The following is a 22,411-nucleotide window of genomic DNA, read 5'->3' on the forward strand; positions in this document are numbered from 1 at the left end:
AGAACAGTTAACTGTAAGAGAAAACATTGATAAATGTGTATAGTAAGAACTTTTATTCATTATGAAAACCTAAAGATACTGAGAGGTAAATTGCAGACTGCAACAAGATAATCTGCAATAGGTACACACAATCTACAAATAATTAGAACCAAAATATGTTAAAGTGACTAAATATCAGTAAGAGTAGCACAAACAAGTCAAAAGAAAAATGGGCACAAAACAGAAATAGGCCTTTCACAGAAGAGATAAACACATGTATGCAATAGATGCATGAATAAATTTTTAGTATTATTAGTGATGAGGAAAATACAAATCTAGATTAGATGAGATACCATTTTATAGATACTTGAGAGGCCCAAATGTAAAATGCTGACAGTGCCACGTATGGAAAAGGATGTAGAACCACAGGATTTCATATTTGTTACTGGTAGGAGTATAAGTTGGTGCCATCCCATTGGATTTGAGTTTGGCATTATCCATACCCATTATCCCGTCTCCATATCCATTATCCATTATTCCCATACTCTCTGACCCAGCAGTTCTACCCCATTGAAAAGCTTGCACACGCTCAGGAGAGATGCACACGAGTGTTCAGAGCACTGCTGCTCACAGCGGCAAAAGCCTGTAGATAACCCAGGTGCTCATCGATCGGCGAGTGGGTGCGTAAACTGTGGTATATTCATAAATGGAATGAAATATGGCAATCAAACCAAATGACCTGCAGCAACATCAACAATATGGATACTATCAGCAATATATTAAGTGAAAAAAGTTCCTAAATATTGTGTAAGCATGATACCCTTTTTATAAAGTTTAAAACAACCAAACATAAGGAAAAAAAGCTTAGAGATAAATATAGAGGCAATTAAAAAATTTAAAAAGAAGGCAGGAGAATGGTGAGCATGGCACACAGGGTCAGATAGAGGGATGCAAAAGGACAGAACAGGTGTGGTATTGATAGATGAATAATGTCCACGACTGTGAAGATCTTAGCTTTTCTCTTGCATGGTGAGTTTAGGGCTACTGATTACGGTATAAAATAACTAGCAAAATAAATACAAGTGGGTGATGCAAGGACCAATAACGGCTGTGTCATGGAATAAGTGTTGTAGTTAATCCAAATCTGTGCATCTGAGGTTCTTGAAGAAAACAAGCTTGTTACAAAGAGAAAGTATGTATTTCAAAAAGTAGAACAATTTTAAAAAGCTTTAAAGAGAGCATCTGTGAAATCATTCTCTGTACCATCAGTGCTGTACACAGAATGGAAATCACTGCCCTGTCATATGACAGTGAGTAAAAGACTGCTTCTTCTCTCAAGAAATTTATGGCTGGTAGGGGAGGCACAAACGTGGGTAATTATAGTAGAATCCACGAAGTGATAGGATAATCATAAAGAAGTAAGAGCACATGGCAGGGGGCATGAAACCAGCCTGGGAATGGCCGAAGTCATCCTAAGAGGATGTAAAACCTAACCCTGCGCTTCAGACAGACAGATATTTTAGGCAGGGAAACCCCATGCATAAGAACTTGAAGGTAGAATATTTGAGTTGCTAAAAGTTGTTCCATTTCACTGGAGCAGGGAAACATGGGAGTGAAAAGGGAGAGAAATGCGGCTTGGGAATTTGACAGGGGCCTCATCATTGGGAGCCTTGGACAATATATGATACTCTTTGGGCCTTATTTTGAGAGCTGCAGGAAGTCATTGAAGAGTTTAAGCCAGGGAGTGATATAATTAGATTTTTCCCTTCACAAAAAGCAGGACCAGAGGCAGAAAGCATCAGTTAGATGAGGTAGAAGCTGGGTCAGTTATCCAGGTGAGCCATGGTGGTGACTGAGTATTGACAGTCAGGATGGAGAGATGTAGGCAGATTAGGGAGTTATCGAGGAGGTGGAATTGGTAAGACTCAAAGATCAATTGGATATAGGGATCAAATAAGAGGGGAATATCGAGAATAATTTTCTATATGGGCAGCTAAGGAGATAGTAGTGACAGACACTGAGACTTGGGCACTTGGGAGAAAGAACATGCAAATCTTCCTAAATGACGCATCCCATTTGGCTAGACATTTGTTCACAGTATCTCAAAGCCTTCACAGATGAAGCTGACATCTCTCCAACCACGTCTGATTTACAGGCTCTAGAAATGACAGATATCCTGTTCTTGTTTCTAAACACCTGGACTGAATTATTAAGAGACACTCCTCACAGCTACCATGTGAGGAGCCTTTAAATAAAGGTCTCCCAAATCCATGAGCTCACATTATAAAAGCTGTTTCACTTGACTTTCAAAGTAGTTCCTAGATTCATTATTTCCATAGCAAAACATTTAGGAGTATTGCTAACTATTTGTGCCATTGACTTCCAGACTATAAAATGAGGTCAGGGTTCCTCTGAAATTATTTTTCTTATTTTAAAGGCAAAATAATGACCTAAGTATAGCTATATTGCACGGCAGCTAAGTAATAAAATCTTTTGCTTTGGGTTCAACATAAAACAACTGCATATTTTCTTTTCATATTATGGGTCATAAACATGTAAAGAAACCAATGTGAATTTCCTATAAAATGATTGCCAAAATGAAATTTTCTGATCGTTTGTTTTAAAAAGGGAATGCATGGACCTATCTTCTGTAAGAGTACTATAAAACAGCCAGGACTATGGTCATTTTTATAGATAATTCCGAGAAACCTTTAAAGCAAGATGGTCAAGGGAGTGATACATTGCCAGGATGCAGGAAATACTGGCCCATTACCTCCAGATCAGTCCCTGAGGGTTACTGTTCATATTTGGCCTTGGGGACAGGAGTCAATAAGAATTCATGTTCATAATACTTTATATACTCACATGCAGGCAGAAGGAAGGCTAAGGGAAATAGAAATAGCTTATTACATAGCACATAATAAGGACCATTAATATCAGCTGCCAATTCTGACACTAATAATGTGTGTGTTTATGTGGATTGTAGTGTCACGTGGTAGTTAGTAGAATGGAGTTTGGTGTTAGAGAGATTGAAGTCAAATTGTAGCTTTGCCGCTTAAGAAGCAATGTGATTTTAAACATGTTATCTAAACTCTCTGACCTTATTTTCTTCAATGGGACAATGTAGCTCTTCCTTCAGTTTAATGAGTAAATACGTGCAAAGACTCTAGACCAATATATCATAAGCATTCAATAAATGGAGATAATGTAAGTAAAGGAACATAAATACATTCTAATGATTCTTAGCAGGCTAAAATATGATATTAGATCTAGGTGCCCAGTGTAACCAAAACATTGTAAAATACTCCTTACATTTGTGGATGGTTGATTTTTTAACATAGTCTACAGTAAGCATAATAATACCATATTTCATTGACTCCAAGATGTGTATTTTGTATATTCAAATGAGAAGTGTTGACTTTGCCTGCACATACATATCAAAACCTGTGCAAAGAATGGCAGCAGATTGGAAGAAAACTTTAGATCCAATAATGGAACATTCTTTTAAGAAACACTATACCATCAATGCCCTTGCTGACATGGAGAATGACACTATGAAAAGACAGACACTGATGAACTTGATCTAAAAAATGAGTAAGAAAAGCTGGACTCCTCTGCTTTTATTTTTTTCATGTGCACAGAAGTAATGTTAGATAAATATATATATATACACACATATATATATGTATATATATCACTAGGACTGTTTATTAAATAGAGCACTTTTGATCAATATGAAATAAAAATTCTAGTGATAAAGCTCAGTGTTACAGTTTGTCAGCCTGTGCTCATTGTATTGGCACATACGCAATGGACTGTCTTACAACTGATGACAACTTAGCTTTATGGAAATATGGTAAGCCTAGAAAGTAAGGACAATCAAGAGAATTTAAAGAAGTTAAAAAACTGAGTTGATAAAGGAAGACATATCTGGGTTCAATCTCAGCTCCTTCATTTCCAGTTATGTTAACTTTGGACAAATGACAATCCTTCTAAGTCTCTGTAAAATGACAGTTTTACTTAAGTCATTGAGTAAATTGTATGGGTTAAATGAAATAACATAAATAAAATGTTTAACACCATATTTGTGAAGTATTTCAATACTACAATAAATGATTGGTATTACAGGCTGAGTATCCCTTATCCAAATGCTTGGGAACAGAAGTGTTGTGGGTTTTGATTTTGGAATATTGGCATATATAAGTTCATATTTGTATGAATTTATATTTCATGTATGCCCTATATGTGTAGCAGGTAATTTTATGTAATACTTTAAATATTTTTGTGCATGAAAGAAAGCTTTCACTTTGTTTTGACTGGGACCCATCACCTGAGGTCAGGTATGGAATTTTCCATTTGTGATGTCATCATGATGCTCAAAAAGCTTTGGATTTGGGAGCATTTCAGATTTTGGGTTTTTAGATTAGGGATGCTTAACCTGTATTGTTATTATGGTAATAAACCAGCAACTGGTAAACAGGAGGAATAAATTACTGTCAATCAAAAAAGTAGAGCTCTATGTACTAACATTCTTAGAAAACCATTGTCATTAACAGGGATTTCAAACAAGGCTTAAACTGGGAGACTTAAATGCGCATACACTAACCCCAAGATGTACAATTGAACTGCTTCATATTTAGGCAATTATGAAGAATGTTCTAGGATGAATAGTGCTTCATTTAACAGTGGTTAATGAGATGCCAGTATGTTACAGATGCCTATGCCTTTCTTAAGAGCTTCCCTTACTGATTCTCAAAGTTAAGATTTCATTTAAAGAAAAAATAATTGTAGGTCTCTGGTGTTGACTTGAATCATTTTATGTTACTTAAATGTATACATATAAAACTAGATGTAAACAATTATAAAGGTCAAATTGAATCAGAGGAAAAATTAAAGCAACACAAAACCAATAAAATAAAAAATGACTGTATTTGTTAAATGTAGTTGCAAAGTTGTTTTGCTGAAACATAGTAGCTGTTTGCTGCATGAGCATGGTGGTTTTGTTGTTGTTGTTGTTGTTTTTGAGACGAAGCCTTGCTTTGTTGCCCAGGCTGGAGTGCACTGGCACGATCTTGGCTCACTGGAACCTCCACATCCCAGGTTCAAGTGATTCTCCTGCCTCAGCCTCCCCAGTAGCTGGGATTACAGGTACATATCACCATGCCTGGCTAATTTTTGTATTTTTAGTAGAGACAGAGTTTTACGTGTTGGCCAGGCTGGTATCAAACTCGTGACCTCAAGTGATCCAGCTGTCTCAGCCTCCCAAAGTACTGGGATTACAGGCGTGAGCCACTGTGCCAGGCTATGAGCATGGTTTTGACTGAACAAAAGTTCCTTTAAAGGAAGAGACTACCATGACAAATACCAGAGGCTGGGAAGGGTGTGGGGGTCGAGGGAGGGATGAAGAGAGACTGGTTAATGGGTACAAACATACAGTTTGATAGAGGGAATATGGCCTAATGTTCAATAGCAGAATAGGGTAACTATAGTTAATAACAATCTATTGTATATTTCAAAATAAATACCTAGAAGAGGCCGGGCGCAGTGGCTCAAGCCTGTAATCCCGGCACTTTGGGAGGCCGAGACGGGTGGATCACGAGGTCAGGAGATCGAGACCATCCTGGCTAACACGGTGAAACCCCGTCTCTACTAAAAAAAATACAAAAAAAACTAGCCGGGCGAGGTGGCGGGCACCTGTAGTCCCAGCTACTCGGGAGGCTGAGGCAGGAGAATGGCGTAAACCCAGGAGGCGAAGCTTGCAGTGAGCTGAGATCCGGCCACTGCACTCCAGCCTGGGCGACAGAGCGAGACTCCGTCTCAAAAAAAGAAACAAAAAAACAATAAATACCTAGAAGAGAGGACTTGAAATATTCCCAGTGTAAAGAAATGGTAACTACTTGAGGTGATGGTAGTGCTAAATACCCTGATTTGATCACTACACACTATATACCTGTAACAAAATATCACATGTAGCCCATAAACATGTACAAATACCATGTATCAATTTAAAAAATATAGATGCTCACTTAGAAAAAATAGATTCATTTGAGATCAGCCCATCTGAAACACTGAGTTGGGTGTGATGAGCCATTTTCCTATCACGTTTCTCTATTTAAACCACTAGAAAACTTTATCCCTTGTATGATGTACATATATTAAGTCTGCCTTGATTCTATTCTCATTATCCTGTAATAAATACAGTGTAGTTCCAATGCAATCATAAAGCTAAATGCAAATAAAGGTGTCACCTTATCCATTGCTTTGTAATATTATCCATTGTAACACCACAATACTCAGGGTCTTAAGACAGCAATAATCTCAGTCAGGCCCCTGCAAGCTGTCTCATATGTTTTGACTCTGTGTCTCCACCCAAATCTCATGTTGAATTGTAATTCTCAATGTTGGAGGAGAGGCCTGGTGGGAGATGATTGGACCACGGGGGTGGATTTCCCCTTTGCTGTTCTCATGATAGTGAGTTCTCACAAGATCTGATGCTTTAAAAGTGTGTGGCACTTCCCCCTTCGCTCTCTCTCCTGCTGCTATGGTAGGATGTTAAGATGCATTTCCTTCCCCTTTGCCCTCTGCCATGATTGTGAGTTTCCTGAGACCTTCTAGTCATGCTTCCTGTTAAGCCTGTAGTACTATGAGTCAATTAAACCTCTTTTCTTCATAAGTTACTCAGTCTCAGGTAGTTCTTTATAGCACTGTGAAAACTGACCAATATACCATCATCTTATGAAGGCAGACCATTAGGATCTAGGTGGGTTCAGACTGACTAGCAGGGCACACTTGACTCATGGTGGGCAAGATATGCATTAGGGCCTCTCTTCCATAAGCAATTCATTTATCCATCTCTGACGCTGAAAAGAGTCAGAAAGTGTGGCTCCACTGGTCCTTTTTGGTCTCTAGTCACTGGCAGAGCTGATGTGTTTCTACTTCCCGCTGACTTTGAAAGGAGCCTTGGCCTGCCTGTCCCTGTGTCTGGCAAGCTTTCCTGTCCTTCTATTTCCCAGCTGTCAGTTTAGCTCCCATGGCTTGAGGCTGCCATCCAGAAAGAAACAGGGAAGGTGAGAGAGGCAAGACCTATCTTGCCTCCCACAGACAATTCAGACACCCTGAACTTTTCCTCTCTGCAGGGAGGGCATCTCTTAACCTAGTACCCTTGAATGCTGCCTGGAAGAGGAGGGAAAGGCTTCCAGAGTCCCTGAATGCCAGAGATGAACTTTCCCCATTCTGGCCTCTCCCTGTTGTCTTGGGCATGGTTAGCATGATCAGCTTTTGTCTACCTGTTATATTTGAGATAACAATGTTAATGACTGAGATGTGTCCTGCAATTCACCCATGACGTTCCCATAATCTGTGCTGGCTTTTGTATTAGTAAAGGACTCATATTAAAAACACTTAATTGAAACAGCAGAGGTGTTGACTACTCAGAATGGATGCTGGTCATTGGGATGGAGCAGGGTCCTGGGGGCCCCCTGTGATGCTAAACCTTAACCCTTTAATTGATTAATTGTGGGGAGGTCAGGAATCCTGAAGGGAGAGGGAGATAGTCTCTGGACAGTGCAGGTTGCTAACTGGTCTGGAAATATTTTAGAACTTTGATATCTGTGCATCTATACTGGTGATGCCTGTATGTGGTACGGTGTGCATATATCCTAAAACAACAGGGTGTTTTCTGAGAAAGAATTGGTGGACCAGGACCAAATTTCATCACCCCGTGCTTTCACTTGCTGACTTTGGGGAAGTCATGTCATTCCCTGTACCTCAGCTTTTCCATCATGCTAAGTGATGTTGAGGCTTCTTCCCAGTTGTAACATTAACTTTCATAATTTTAAAGCCATGATCCAGGCACCGTTATTATTCTTTGCTACAAAGAACAGTCAATATTGTGATTGAGCACCTGGGTCATTCTACTTGGTCTGAGCCCTGCTGAGTGATCCAGGGCAAGCTCTGTAAGTTTTCTAGGCCCCATTTGACTTATACCACATAGGGTTGTGAGGGGGGTTAGAGGGGCTGATGCCAGAAAAGTACTCAGTACCTTGCTTGGTCCAGCAACACACAATAGGTGTTAGTTCTTACTAGATTTAGTGGCTAGAGTGGGATCAAGAGATGCAGAACATTGCTCTTCCTTTTTCAAGCCCATCCATGATGCTGAGGTTATTTTTCAAGTGCAAGCTGCCCTAACTCCTGAGTTCCACTCCAGGTGTTAATGGAGCATTGAGACAGAGGGGGAGCCATGGCATCAGGCCATGTCCTCGGAGCGTGTGCCAGGCGTGGCCCAAGGGCCCATTCTCTGATGTCTCAATCTATTCAGCAGGACTCTACCCCATGCCAACTTTGTCTAAGCCACAATTTTTTTTGAATTCATGGTGTAGTGAGATGTTCAGCAAATACTTCTGCCTTTTATTGGAATTTGGAAGTGGTATTTCTAGGGCTCTCCATTTCAGATGTTCTCTTTGTCCATTTGGAGGTGCGATTAGACCAGAGAGTGGTTGGGGCTCTGGACAGACCACCTCCCAGTCAGAATTTTCTTCCTAAATTCTAATCTGAAGGACATCAGCATGTAAAAGAACAGTGGAGACTTAGAATTTCAATAAAAGGGAGAATAAATGGACACATTGGTAAATTATAATTTGTTGTAAGGCAATTGAAGTCCTAGGAATTTAGTGGCTGATATTGTTCAAGGGTCCAGGAAATGTGTTGACTTTAGGCTTGGCTGGTTTCAGAACTCTAGGCTTGTGTTTTACCAATTTATTAATTCCAGCCAAAAAATAACATTTCACATCAGTCCAGCAAAATCTCAGGTGGAATTCTCATGGGTCTAACTTGAGATATGTGTCCTTCTCTGATCCTACTGACAGCAAAGGGAAACAGTGCTCTGACTGGCTGAGCTGAGGCCACAGACCGTATCCCCTTGGGATGATACAGCTGAACAGATGCAAATCAAGCAGCTCTCCAGGGAAAAAAGGAAGTGTTAAAAGGAATTATTAAGTTCCGACTTCCCATACTAAGAATAGGGGAAAGGCTGGCTACCCCAAAGGAAATTGGAGGGTTTGTTCCTGAGGAAGCCAGTTAAAACCAACAGATTCCATTACAAGCAAGGGTTTAGAATGAAGGAAGCCATCAATGCACACAGTCCCAAAAAATGGGTATTTGGAAACTTTAGTGAAACAGCCGGATAAACCTAGTGTCACTTTTGACAAATCACTTTTCTGCACTCTTTTTCTTACAGCAAAGTCCTCGAGGTTCATTCATTCAGCAAGCCTCTGCCCAGCCTTTACCATGTGCTGAGTGAGAAGCTGAGGATAAGGAAGAGCAAGACCCCCAAAAAACTCTGATGTCTGGCTGAAAGCCGAAGCATGACGCAGCTTTGCTATATTTCTCTCCAACAAGGATTTGTATATTTTCACTTTCTCCTCAAGCAACACCTGGACCTGCTCCTTTCCCTCAGTCTCCAAGTTCCTTTGTGAAACAGGGTGTACCATCAGAGATGCAGGTAAGAAACCTGAACTGCATGGCCTCACATAAACCCCACCACACCTCTGTCCTAGGCTCCTTCCCTGCAACAGGTGTAAAGACAAAAGGCTCATTGTCCTTTGGAGCCTATAGGATAAACAGAAAGAACATGTCCTTGCCGGTTAATCTGCCGGTGATAAAGAGTATTGTTTTATCTCCTGCCATCTCCACGTTCCAAGGGATGAATTCTATTGTGACACAAAGTTGCTTTGTCCTTTGAACCCGCTGACATGTTTAAATTGGCCTTTCGTATATTCCTTGGTTGTCACAATCAGAGCAATGAGTTGTTATAATGTGTTGAGAGGATCTTTCCCCCACAACAAGGAGACTATCATCTAGAGAGATGCTATGATGCTGCGAAATAATGTGCTTCTCTTCGGCCTTTTTTTTTTTTTTAAACTAAGACTTTTATTTTTTGAGCAGTTACAGGTTCAGAGAAAAATTGAAGGGAAAGTACAGAAGTTCCCATCTTCGCTCTCAACCCTTTCAACTCTGTTTCCATACATTTGCTACAACTGATGAGCCAACAGCTATATGATATTAACTAAAGTGCACAGTTTATATTAGGGTTCACTCTTTGCTTGTACATTCTATGGGTTTTGTCAAATATATGAAGACCTGTATCCTCCATTATAGTACAATACAGAAGAATCTCACCACCCTAAAAATCTCCTGTGTTCCTCCTGTTCATCCCTCCCTCCCACCCCCCGGGGAACCACTGATCTTTTTACTCTCTCCAGTTTTGCCTTTTTCAGCATGTGAGGTAGTTGGGTCATACAGCACATAGCCTTTTTAGATGGATGTCTTTCACATAGCAATATACATTGAACTTTCCTCCATGACTTTGTGTGTCTCAATAGTTCATTTCTTTCTGTTGCTGCTTAGCTCCTGCTTAATTTTCAAAGTGTTTAATGTAAGAAAGTGGTATAGTCCAGGTGCAGTGGCTCAATGCCTGTAGTCCCAGCATTTTGGGAGGCTGAGGCAGGTGGATCACTTGAGCCCAGGAGTTTGAGACCAGCCTGGGTAACATGGCAAAACCCTGTCTCCTTAAAAAATACAAAAATTAGCTGGAAATGGTAGTGTGTGCCTGTAGTCCCAGCTACTCAGGAGGCTGCGGTGGGAGGATTGCTTGAGCCTAGGAGCTAGAGCCTGTAGTGAGCCATGATTGTGCCACTGCACTCCAGCCTGGGTGACAGAGTGAGATCCTGCCTTAGAAAAACAAAACAAAACAAAACAAACGAACAAACAAACAAACAAAAAAAACGGCAGTATAGTTGTCCCCACCCCTCATCCCCTCCTTTATGGGTATTTTCCTGATTATGAGAGGTTACCTGTGTTTTAAAAGGTGGCTTACTGTATGCACTGAGAGAATTAAATGACATTTCAGACCAGTTCCAAGTACCTTTTGCAAAGCTAGAGAAATAAAAGTGAATTCTAGTATCTCAATCACAGCCTAAAACTCGAGAAAGTCTACTTGGGCTGCAGGCAACATTGGTGTTCTTGGCAATTTTACCCAGAATTTATATTCCTATAATTAGTGTTTCCTCCAAAATTAATGATTTCCTGATTGATTTAGTTTTTTCCTAGCAGCACTGGAGGTCCCACTTACCTAGTTAGTAATAACATTTGCTCTTAATACATGAGTCAAACATTTTTTTTTCCTTTTTTTTTTTTTTTTTTTTTTTTTTTAACATTTCCAAAACAGAATACCCTGCAGGAAGAATGGGATGGCAGTGGAGGAGCTTCCACTCACTCACGTATCGTATAATGTGGGAGGCAGGGATATGCGATAGTCATAAAGGGTGCAGGCTTCAGAATCAAAGGAGTGAGGTTGGTGTCCCTGCTTACACCGTACTAGCTGAGTGTCCTTCAGGTCATTTCTCCTCTCTCAGACTCAGTGGACTCTTTCCTAAAGCATAGCTCATAACAGGCTCTATGTGGTAAGACCGTCGGGAAGATGGAAGGAGATCAGTCATCCCTAGAGAGCATTAAGCACAGTCTCAGCCGCAAAACACTTCCTTAAACATGATGCAAGCCACACAAGACATTTGGCCTGCATATGAAGGACAGTGTAGATGCTCATTAAATTAGTCCCGACTGATCAAGGGGGGAAGGAGAGGGTCAATCTTATCATACGTGGGCTCTCAAAGAACACAAAGAACACAGAGCTGTAAAAGGAAGCTGACTTAGTTAGGGTCAAGCATGATGGGGGAGATTAGGAACCGTGTGCAATCTAATGGAACCAAAGATAGCACTTCTAGTACCTTTTCCTTTTGGCCCTGCCCCTGCTGAGACAGGGCTACTGCTAATAACTCACGTTCTTCTCTTATCCCCTCTCAAACAGCCCATTTCCTGAGCAAGTATATGCTTTGGTAAGGTCATTAGTGGTCAACACGGTTTCCAAGTTTAGTGAACAATTACTTTCAGATAAAACTGAAGGTTACAAAATCACTTTCTCTCTCTCCCTCTCTTTATCCTACCTCTCACTTCCAATAAAATGACTTATCTACTAATTACAAAGACCTCAGTAGTGGAAGAAATCCATATCCTACATAACATGGAGAACTAGCTATATACCCTTGGCATCACTTTTTATCCTACTTTTACTTTTTACTGACTTTCATTTACTGAACAAAGCCTCCTTTGCCAAAGGCAGGGTAAATAAACTCAGTCACATCCTGTCTTCCTTACATCTCTGTTTATCCATAAACTGTCAAAGATACAGATGAAAATCCACTAAAGCATGCTTGAAGCAGTTACACGAAGGCCAAATAAGATAGGAATGGAAACACCTGATGTTAAGGGAAGATACTACCTAAAATGATACGGAGCTGGCCCATGTAATGACATGAAAAAAAAAATAAAAGATAAACAAAAGATGACTAACTGCTACAGTTAGGAATGGACTCATTTGTGTGTAAAGAAGCAGTAATGAAAAAGACATTAACAGCAATATAAGAAAGTGTCTGTATAGTTAGTGGGAAGAAGATAAAGCTTAGAGATTAAGAGCACAGACTTGGGAATGAGAGTAGATTTCAAACCTGGCTCCACCTTTTGCCTTTGTACTTTTAACTGGACAACTCAGTTAACCACGCCAAACCTCAATTTCCACATGTGTAAAATGGGATAAATTAATACGTTTCTCAGAGTATTATTTTTTGAAGATATAATGACATAAAACATATAAAAAGTACTTAGTGTTTGGCTTCAGGTAGATTTTCATTGAGAGTTAGCTCTTATCTTTAGTATGTTAGTAAGGATCTTGAACAAAGGGGTATAGAGCATACAGTACTATGCAAAATTTATCTCCATGAAACCTTGTTTTTTCCTCCAGAACACCCTGGGAGGTTAAGATTCTGCTAAAAACAGTGTGGGAAATGCTGCTTTAAAGAAACAGAAGACTTTGGGGGAAAAGGAACTATCTTGAATAGAAAATTAGAAGATTGAAAGTGGTGCTTGTGGCTGCTCCTGTAACTTTGGAGCAAGAGGTTTGGGGTCAGGATTGATTGCAGCATCAGTACAGTCCTCATTTCTATGGAGAATCAGATTACATTTATATCATTGCTACTTGACAGCAGCTTTTCTGGGACCCAACTAACACAAAGACTCCTTGCCCAAGTTGGTTGCAAACTTTGCAAAGGAAAGTCTTCTTTTTTGACCCGTCTCCAGGTGTGAGACAAAATAGCAAATGTAAGAATCTATGTTTGGTCATTTCTGCTTTCCAGCATAATTTCATAAAGCCTTAACTCTGACAACATGCAGCTCTCCGGAGGGATGCTCTGAAGACAAAACCCACACACCCGCAATGTCTTTTGCCGGAGTCACTATACTCTTTAAGAGGTAAAGGGCCCTAGTCCTTGCCTTTTTTTACACTCAAGATAACATCCAGCCAAGTCAGTAATTATGCTTCTGTAATCTCTACCCAGATGTCCTCTCACACCCAAACCTTGCTGCGATTTTGCACATACTGAATATTCACCCCCTATATGTAAACTATGAATTGAAATATTGCCCTATTATGAAATGAATTAATACCCAGGTTCAGTCTATAGTCCTTATAAGACTTCTAAATGTAACTAACTCTAATTCTTTCAAAGCTTGACTTTTTTCTTTAGTCAACAGGTAGCAGGCCTCTGTCTTCTCTACCCTACTGCTGGGTCAAAATTTCCCCTTGTGTCCCATGAACATAGAAGCCATCACCTGCCCCTTGGGGAGGTACTATGAGCCTGGAAGAAGCATTCTGAGCCTCTCTGGGGGAAGAGTAAGCTGCTTGCAAGGTTATGGGTATTTTGTGTTCTGTTATAGATGGATAATTAAAGGTGCAGGCTCACAGCTTGATTTTTTTTTAAAGGAAGGCAGCTTAGCAGTGAAACTGATTTTCCACAACTCCCAAAGTGGTATTGCAATAAATCTGTGAATTTAATCAGCCTCCTCTGTTGAGGCAATCTCTTCTAATTGGGTTCTTGTGAGGAATAATAGACATGATGACAAAAATACTTCATCTCTGGAAAGGAAGCCAGAATCTCATCAATAATCCTGATAGTAAAGATCCCATCCTCCAGAGAAATGGAGCACAGGCCTCCAGTGCAAACCCCAGTACCATGCTCACCCTGTGTTAGGGAATATTTGCCTTTTGGGTGATGATTCTGTCTCCCTGCTTCCTGCTCAACAGGAGGAAAAGTAAAACCTTGAAATGTGACTATCTCCAGGACCATATTGGCCAAGTAACTCCACAGACTACTAAGTGGGTTTCTAGAAGTATTCCAGAAGATTGCAATGGAGTCATAGGGAACTGCATTATGAAGAAAACAAAGCTGGAACACAGAATCCAAACTTCATGATTTTGTTTCCTTTCCCTGCCTCTGGTAGGCGATTCCCACTCTCCTATATTACTCCCTGGCAGTTATAGTGGGGCTTAGAGGGGTCCCTGTCTGGAATGTAACACACACAGCTGATGGCTGTCAGCTGGCAAAGCAACCCAGTGAAGACAGAGAGTATTGGAGCTAGATGCCACTTGCTTCTCAATTATTGGACAAATATGACCTCCAGATCTGGTTTTGTCTGTCCTAGGTGGGTGGGGTGGAGAGAGAGAAATAGATAGCATTCTTGGAGGCTGACCTTTCCAAGTTGCTCATCCCATTTAAAGGGTTTGGAAAACAATGGCAGATGCATCCTAGGTTTTTCTATCCTGGAAAATGAGAGAAGCAAAGCATGGTAATTGAGTTAGAAGCAGGGGAAAAAAGAATTTCACAAGGGTGTCATCTGTCCCAGTCCCACCCAACTTAGCCTGACATTCCTCTACCCTCTTCATTCTCTGCATGAAAACATTCTCAACACATCCCCTGATCCCTCATGGCTGGACACTGATGGTCAACAGATCACTTTGGTGATTAACACAGGAACTCACCTGTGGTCAGCACCCACGGGGCCAAAAATGGAGGAAGAGCTGTGAAAAATGCCATCTTCCCTGCAAAAAGTGCCACAAACACTCAGTGGTTCAACAAAGAGCTAGTGTGTTTCAGCTCCTTAGCCTCAGGCCCCACTAGCCTGTGAATAGGGGCACTGATGGGGCAGAGATGCGATAAAATCCCAGTTTCCCTTGTTTCAGTCCCAAGTTGTGGTTTTTCCGTTTCCTCCCACTGGACAGCTTCAGTATGAATTGCTCCCAAAACCAACAGTAAAATTTAACCTCCACTCCTTGCAGGAAAAGGAGATCCTCATCTCTTCGGGGGATTTGCTTTTGGTGCAAGTCTTGCTGACGTTGGCATGCCTCTCATACACACAAAAGCTGTGGGGCTTTCCAGATGATGCTCATATACACCAGAGGCTCCCAACAAAGTGGGTCCCTGGACAAGAAGCATCAGCTGCACCTGAAAATTCATTAGAAATGCAAATTCTTAGTCTCACACAGCCCTACTAAATCTGAAGCCTCAGAGATTTGGCCCAGCAACCTGTGTTTATAACAAGCCTCCAAGCGATTCCAATGTACACTTAGTTTACGACTGATACAGGCTGATCATTTCTCCAGTGTGCCTCTCACTTTCTTTCTTGTGTATTTGGTCTTTCTGTTCTTTCCATTCAGCATCCTTCCTCCTTCTGTATCTGGCCGACTCCTATTTAGTCTTTAAAGCCTTTCAAAAACCACGCTCCTATTTGTAAGCCTCCTCTGACACTATCCTCTCTGCTTAAGCAGAATTAACTGCCCCTTTATTTCTCCTCTGATAATACTTTGGGCATCCATTGATACATTATGTTATAATCATCATGTATGTATCTGTTTTCCATACTAGGCTGAGAGGGTGAGAAAATATCTAATTCAGCAAATATTTTATACAAAATATCACAGGCCTACCATTGGATTAATTCTGGTGATGCCAAAATAGAATAATAAACTCTGATTAAAAAGTGGGACAGTGCCATATTTGCCTAAGTCATCATTACATGCTAAGTGAGATTTCAAATCCCTGGCTTAAAGCCTCCCCCACTGACATATACTAGCTGTGTAACCTTGGGCAAATTATTGAACCTCTTCAAATCTCACACATCGCAGGGAAATGCTAATAATATTTAGCTCCATGTTTCATCATCATCATCATCATCGCATCCTTAGCAACTTGTATTGTGCCTGATACAGAGAACGTGGGCGTAAGTATAAAAGTTTTTTTAAAAAGATCAGAGTTCTGGACAGATATACTATACTTCTTGTAGAACTTGTCACTCACCCTAAGCAAATCTGACTTTACATAAAATGTTTCATAAAACATGCAAAAAGGTGCAGAGAACTTTTGTATTGCCTCCCTAATTTGCCCAGTAAGAGGGTGATCAATATTGAGAACGCTGCCTATTTCTTGGTTGTATTAGGTCTGTTCACTCCCCCATCCACTCTCAACATCTTTAAACTATGACTCTGGTTTGCAAACTTGATTTCACATGAGAATCACCTGGGAAGCTTTAAAAACAAATCCTGATACCCGTGTCTTGCCCCAAAAGTCAGATACATTAATAATTAACATGAGTAATGGCTTGGGCATGGGATCCCCAGGTGATTCCAATGTCCAGCCATAGGTTTAAGCCACTGGGTTAGAAAACCTAGAAGGAGACTAAACTGTGGCTCAGGATGAAAAGTTATGTAAATCAACAGGTCTTGCTATTTTCAATAAAATTAAAGTATGATGAGCCTGCTGGCGGTGGTGTGATCATACTAAAACAACTGAAGTGTTCACAGAAATGTTTAACTAGCGTAACATTCCAGATGGTTAGGACTTCTGGAATAGAATGATGCCAAAGTCAGCGAGCATCTATAATAGCCTGTGGATGATTCTTGTAGCTGCTAAACTACACTTAACTTTCCATTTTGTTTTTCAGTCTACATAGCTCACCCCTCTTGCCCTCACCAGGCAAACCAACTTCATTCATCAACAGTGCACCAAAGGACTGTAGGAGGATTCCCTTCCTGTCAGCTTAGACTTTTAGTTTCTGAAACACCACTCTCTGTAGAAGCAAGGCCGACAGACATCTTGAGACTGGTATTCTCTCTTGGCTACAATTTAGAGATTGTCTGTGATGACTGGCGCCAAGAACTCCATGGATTAAGCCTCCTTTTCTGGCTCCCCATCAATCTTTCCAAGTGTTTCCCTCTTCTTGACCTTGTTTCTCTGATAAAGCAGCCTGAGTGTGATGGCAAGGAGGTGGCTTACTGGGACGGGCCCCAGTGCCACTGGAGCAAGACTCAAAGCTTTGACTGTGAGCTACGGTCATCCTCTTCTTGAACTCTGGTTAGGACCAATAATGACACGTCTGGCTACCAGAAAAGAGAGTTTATTTCAATCGAATTATGTAGGAGAGGCAACCCTGGCTTTTAAAATGTGAATAATGCTCAAATTATTGGGGAGATAATGAGGAAAACATTAAATAATAAACAAGCCTATGGTAGATTTTATGTTGAAAAGAACATTCTCTTTAAACACTACTTCAAGGACAATAGCTACTTTGACAGTCAAGTTTTTTTAAGTTGTGCTTGCAGATAAGTACTAGCTCGAAGTTTCTTCTTTTCCTTTTCTGCTTTTCCTGTGCTCCTCTCCCATTTCTTCTTTTCTTTTCCAATCAGCATTTTCAGGGGCCAGGAAAATATATCATGGTACCCTCAGCAGAGAAGGGAAAAGGAGAGAGGAAGGACAACCAACCCTTCTTGAGAGTTGCCTGCATGCCGCATGCATTATGTCACAGAATCTCCTTTAAAACCCCTTACAAAACCCCATGAAGGGATATTATATACCTATTTTTTTTTTTAATGAGGAAAACCTGGCTCAGATTATAAAATACAATTTTGCTAAGGAAGCATAGCTAGCAAGCATGAGAATCAGGATTCAAATTCTGAGGTATGTGATTCCAAAGTCCAATTTCTTTACATTACAATGAGGTGGCTGGTAACTGCCCTCTTCCAACCAATCAGTGATACTCTGTTTGATGTGTCTACAGATGGAGAAAAGGCCCCTTGGGCCCCTTGGCTCACCTGCTTAGACTAGACCATCAGGACAGCTCTGATTTCAGTTTGGGTCTCTATCTTGTATCCTAACTTCCATCATGATCTTCTCAACAAATGTCTACGCCTGTGACCCTGGGAGAATGAGAACACACGTAAAAAGTTATGGGTGGGAGCTCCATGACCACAGGGGACACCCACATAGGAGTTGACTCTATGGAAGCTAATTCTATAGATTCAGCAGCTTCTTTATTTCTCAAAGCAGGTATTTCCCACTTCTGTAGGAGATAGAAGGAAGAGAGTCAGAGAAACAAGAGTCCCAGGCAAGCAAGAAGCTGTGGGAGAATGTGCAGAATTAAATTCAAGTGCCATTTGCTCATCATCAACTCTCCGACTCAGGTCTTACCAGGCCAATGCAGTGATGGGAGGGAGTACCGGATCCAGTGAAGTGTTTTGCTTCTGGCCAGGCACCTTTCTACCCTTTGGAGGAGAGGACACTGCAGCAAAGGAAATTTTGAAGTCAGGCCCCACAGATTATGTAAGATAGAACACAGGAAAATGAACCATTCTTCAGAACCCTTGAAGTTCTTGTATATTATTATCCAATGATAGATGTGCTTTACCATTCACACATGGGAATAAATCCTAAAAATAATAACTTTTTCATTAGAAAGCTAGACTATAATTTTTCCAAGGGTCAAATGGATAACATGCATATTTTTATAAATCTCTTTGGGCTGTTGGAGCTCTGGTTTGGTGTTATAATAGGAGAAGGGGTTTTGCTGTATTTTTCTGTCTTCTTTCTGAGGTTGTGGTGGACAAACAGGAATTCAAATTTTGCAACTCTAAAATGACACCCCTACTTCATGGTTTGGGGCTGTTTTTCTAGGATGAGGCACAGATGGTGTTTCTGTCTCCTCCAGAGAATATTTTTGGATGTAAAGTTTCTGAAATAAATTATTCAACTGAGGCCAAAATAGTCTCTGGAAAATAATCATATGTGAATAGAAAATAAGAGCAGCCTGGCCGGGGCTGAGAAAAAAATGCAGCTGGTTTTTAGAAATGGTAATGTTTGTACTAGTATTTGTATTAGGAATAGAATGAGACCTGGAATTTTGGAAGTGAGTGCTGTTTTACTCAGAAAATTTGATGGTTTGCTTTCTTTCTTTCTCTTTCTTTCTTTTCCTTTCTCCCTCTCTTTCATTCTCTTAACATTAGTGAAGAGCAGTCAAGGGTTAGTACTTCGGAAACTCTAATGAGCATATGAATTACCTGGGATTTTGTTAAAATGCGCACTTTGACTCTGTTGGTCTGTATATTCTGCATTTCCAACAAGCTTCCGGGTTAGGGTACTGTTACTGGTCCACAGATCACTTTGAGTGACAAGTGCTGGAGGAAGTTCAGATAAATTATATAGTGGAGTAAAGCTATGCTTTGCCAATCTAGTAAATTAATTATTTTAGTTTTTCCTTTAATAGGTATTTATTGAAACCTGCTTTGTGCTGGGCAATATGCCAGATGTTGGGGATAAAATGGTGAGCAGACAGACCTTGTGCCTGTCTTTATTGAGCTTGGAGCCTAGTATGTATGACAAACTTTAATCAAATAATCATATATTACAATTTTTCAGCTGTAGTAAATCTAATGAAGAAGGGGTACAGGTGCTATGAGATCTTAAAATAGGTGCCTTCATTAGATGGCTGGAAAAGGTTTCCCCGAGGAAAGGTATTCGCTATGAAGATAATAACAGTAGTCATTATTATCATCATAGTGAGCAGCTAGCCATGATTTGAACATTTCCTCTGGGCCAGTACTAGGTATATATCTGTCCATTATCTCATTTAATTCTCACAGCAACCTCCTAATATCCAATGTTATAGTGGAGAGACCTGAGGCTCAGAGAGCTTGCACAAGGTCACACAGCTAGCACATAGCAAATTCATGACCCAAACACAGAACCACTTAACTGTTTCAAGTTATCATCCAGGACTTTAACCAGAAAGACTGTTGAATCAACTGTATCAGCTTCTTAGCTCCTTGTTTTAACAGCAGCCATATTGGGAACTGTTCTGCTCCTGCTGGTGTGATGTAGCAGCAAAGGCTCTGGGCAGGAATAAGGAAACATGACTTTGGGCCCTAGCTTTGCCAGTAACTTGCCAGGGATTTGGACAGTGGTCATGACAGTGACCACTTTTCAAGCACTTTCTGTCTGCTACATACTTTGCTAGGCTTAACAAATGATTATTTTGCAAGATCAGAGTTATATATTAATATCTGCATTTTACTGGTGGGGCAATGAAACTTGGAGAAGGTAAAGTGGCAAAATTTGTAAGAGATAGGGCATGGGTTTGAGAGGTCGTTTAGCGTAGTGCAACAGTTCTCGAAGTGTAGTCTGCAGGCCTTTTCAGGGGACAGGTCGTCAAAACTATTCTCATACTAACACTAAGATGTTATTTACCTTTTTAAAATTGTGTTGACATTTGTAATGATGACTCAAAAGCAATGGTGAGTAAAGCTGTCAGTGCTTTAGCAAAATAATGTTTTATTAGTGATGTTAACTGTGTAAGTCGAACTAGCTTTTTCCCTAGATATATGATTTTTTTTTTGAGGCAGGGTCTCACTGTGTCACCCAGGTTAGAGTACAGTGGTGCAATCCTGGCTCACTGCAACCGCCACCTCCCAGGCTCAGGTGATCCTCCACCTCTCAGATTACCAAGTAGCTGGGACTACAGGTGTGCACCACTACATCTGGCTAATTTGCTTTTGCATTTTTTTTTGTAGAGACAGGGTTTCTCTATGTTGCCTAGGTTGATCTCTAACTCCTGGGCTCCAGTGATCCTTTAGCCTCGGTCTCCCAGAGTGCTGAGATTACAGGTATGAGCCGCCAGGCCCAGCCAAGGATTTCTCATAAAAACACTCACACAGATAAAGTTTCAGAAAATAAAAAGATAACTGCAACTGGAAACTAATGCCTGGAAATATATGATAGATCAATTATCATAAAGGCCTCTAGGATGATACCCCAGAAGTAATTGTTGCCAATAATATCATGAGAGCTTTTCAAGCTTTTCCAAAATTAGAATTTTGGAAAACTTGGATCTGCTACTATGAGCTTGTCAGCTTCCTAGTTCTTGATGCCCTTTTAAAATGAGAGTAGTGTTGACGTTAACAGACTGGTTTAAAAAAAAAATTGGTTGGGAGGGTTGAAGATTCGTAAAGCTCAGTGAACCAAGAGCCTCCAAATGTCCATTGTATAATGTTTAAAAATCATGCATGGGTAAAAGAACTGCTGAAAATACAAAATGGACCCATGGATTTTGGGTATGGAAAGTTCATTGACATGGTTTTAGATTCCACATTACAACTAACCTTTATGAAATATCACTTTTCAAGTTTTGTGTACTATTAAAGAAGAACAGCTACATTGATCTAAAAAAGCTACTAAACAGTTCTCCTCTGTTCCAATTATGTCTCTATGTGAAGTTGGATCTTCTTCATCTACTTCAATCAAAACCACGTATCACAACAGATTGAAGGCAGAGCAGATACGATCATCAAGCTGTCTTCTAGTAATACAGATGTTAAATGTAAAACAGCACTACTCTGTATACCAAATGCCTTATTTTGGAGAATATAATTATTTCTCTTAAAAATGTGCTATTTATGTTAACATAGGAGTTTATTGTTATTTTTGAGTGAATAAATATTTTTAAACTTCTTAGTTTTAAGTTTGAATACAGTAAATATGCATTGGGAGTTATACCTGATGTAAATGACAAGTTGTTGGGTGCTGACGAGTTGATGGATGCAGCACAGCAACATGGCACAAGTATACATATGTAACAAACCTGCACGTTATGCACATGTACCCTAGAACTTAAAGTATAATAATAATAATAATAAAAGAAGTATATTACATATAAAGCTCTTTGGGGTCCTCAATACTTTTTGGAGTGTAAGGGGTTTCTGAGAGCAAAAAGTTTGAGGATCCTACCTAGTGCATGAGAACATGGGCTTTGGAGCCAGGCCTGCTGGGGTATATCCTATTATCTGTGGGTTTGGGTGTTTTTACTTTTATTTCACATTTAGTGGAACATGTGCAGGTTTGTTATGTAGATAATAAACTCATGTGATGGAGATTTGTTGTACAGACTATTTTGTTACCCAGGTACTAAGCCTATTACCCAGTGGTTATTTTTTTTGCTCCTCTACCTCGGCCCACCCTCCACCCGCAAGTAGGCCCAGTGTCTGTTGTTTCCTTCTTTCTATTCACGAGTTCTCATCATTTAGCTCCCACTTATAAGTGAGAACATGCGTATTTGGTTTTCTGTTCCTGGGTTAGTTTGATAAGGATAATAACCTCCAGCTCCATCCATCCCATGTTCCTGCAAAAGACATGATCTCATTTTTCTTTATCACTGCATAGTAGTC

At 40.3% G+C, this 22,411-nt stretch overlaps 1 long non-coding RNA gene across 23 annotated transcripts in view; it reads left to right on the top strand.

Annotated features, from left to right (window-relative positions):
• The window catches only part of LOC105483454 (uncharacterized), a 379,659-nt gene that overhangs the window by 110,844 nt on the left and 246,404 nt on the right, over window positions 1-22,411 (top strand). For all 23 annotated transcript variants that reach the window (XR_011620148.1, XR_011620149.1, XR_011620141.1 and 20 more), the window contains one exon: window positions 9,215-9,478. This is a non-coding gene — a long non-coding RNA (uncharacterized lncRNA). The remainder of the gene's footprint in view (window positions 1-9,214; window positions 9,479-22,411) is intronic.

Source organism: Macaca nemestrina, chromosome 2 (assembly GCF_043159975.1).
Source record: "Macaca nemestrina isolate mMacNem1 chromosome 2, mMacNem.hap1, whole genome shotgun sequence".
NCBI classification, from domain to species: Eukaryota; Metazoa; Chordata; class Mammalia; order Primates; family Cercopithecidae; genus Macaca; species Macaca nemestrina.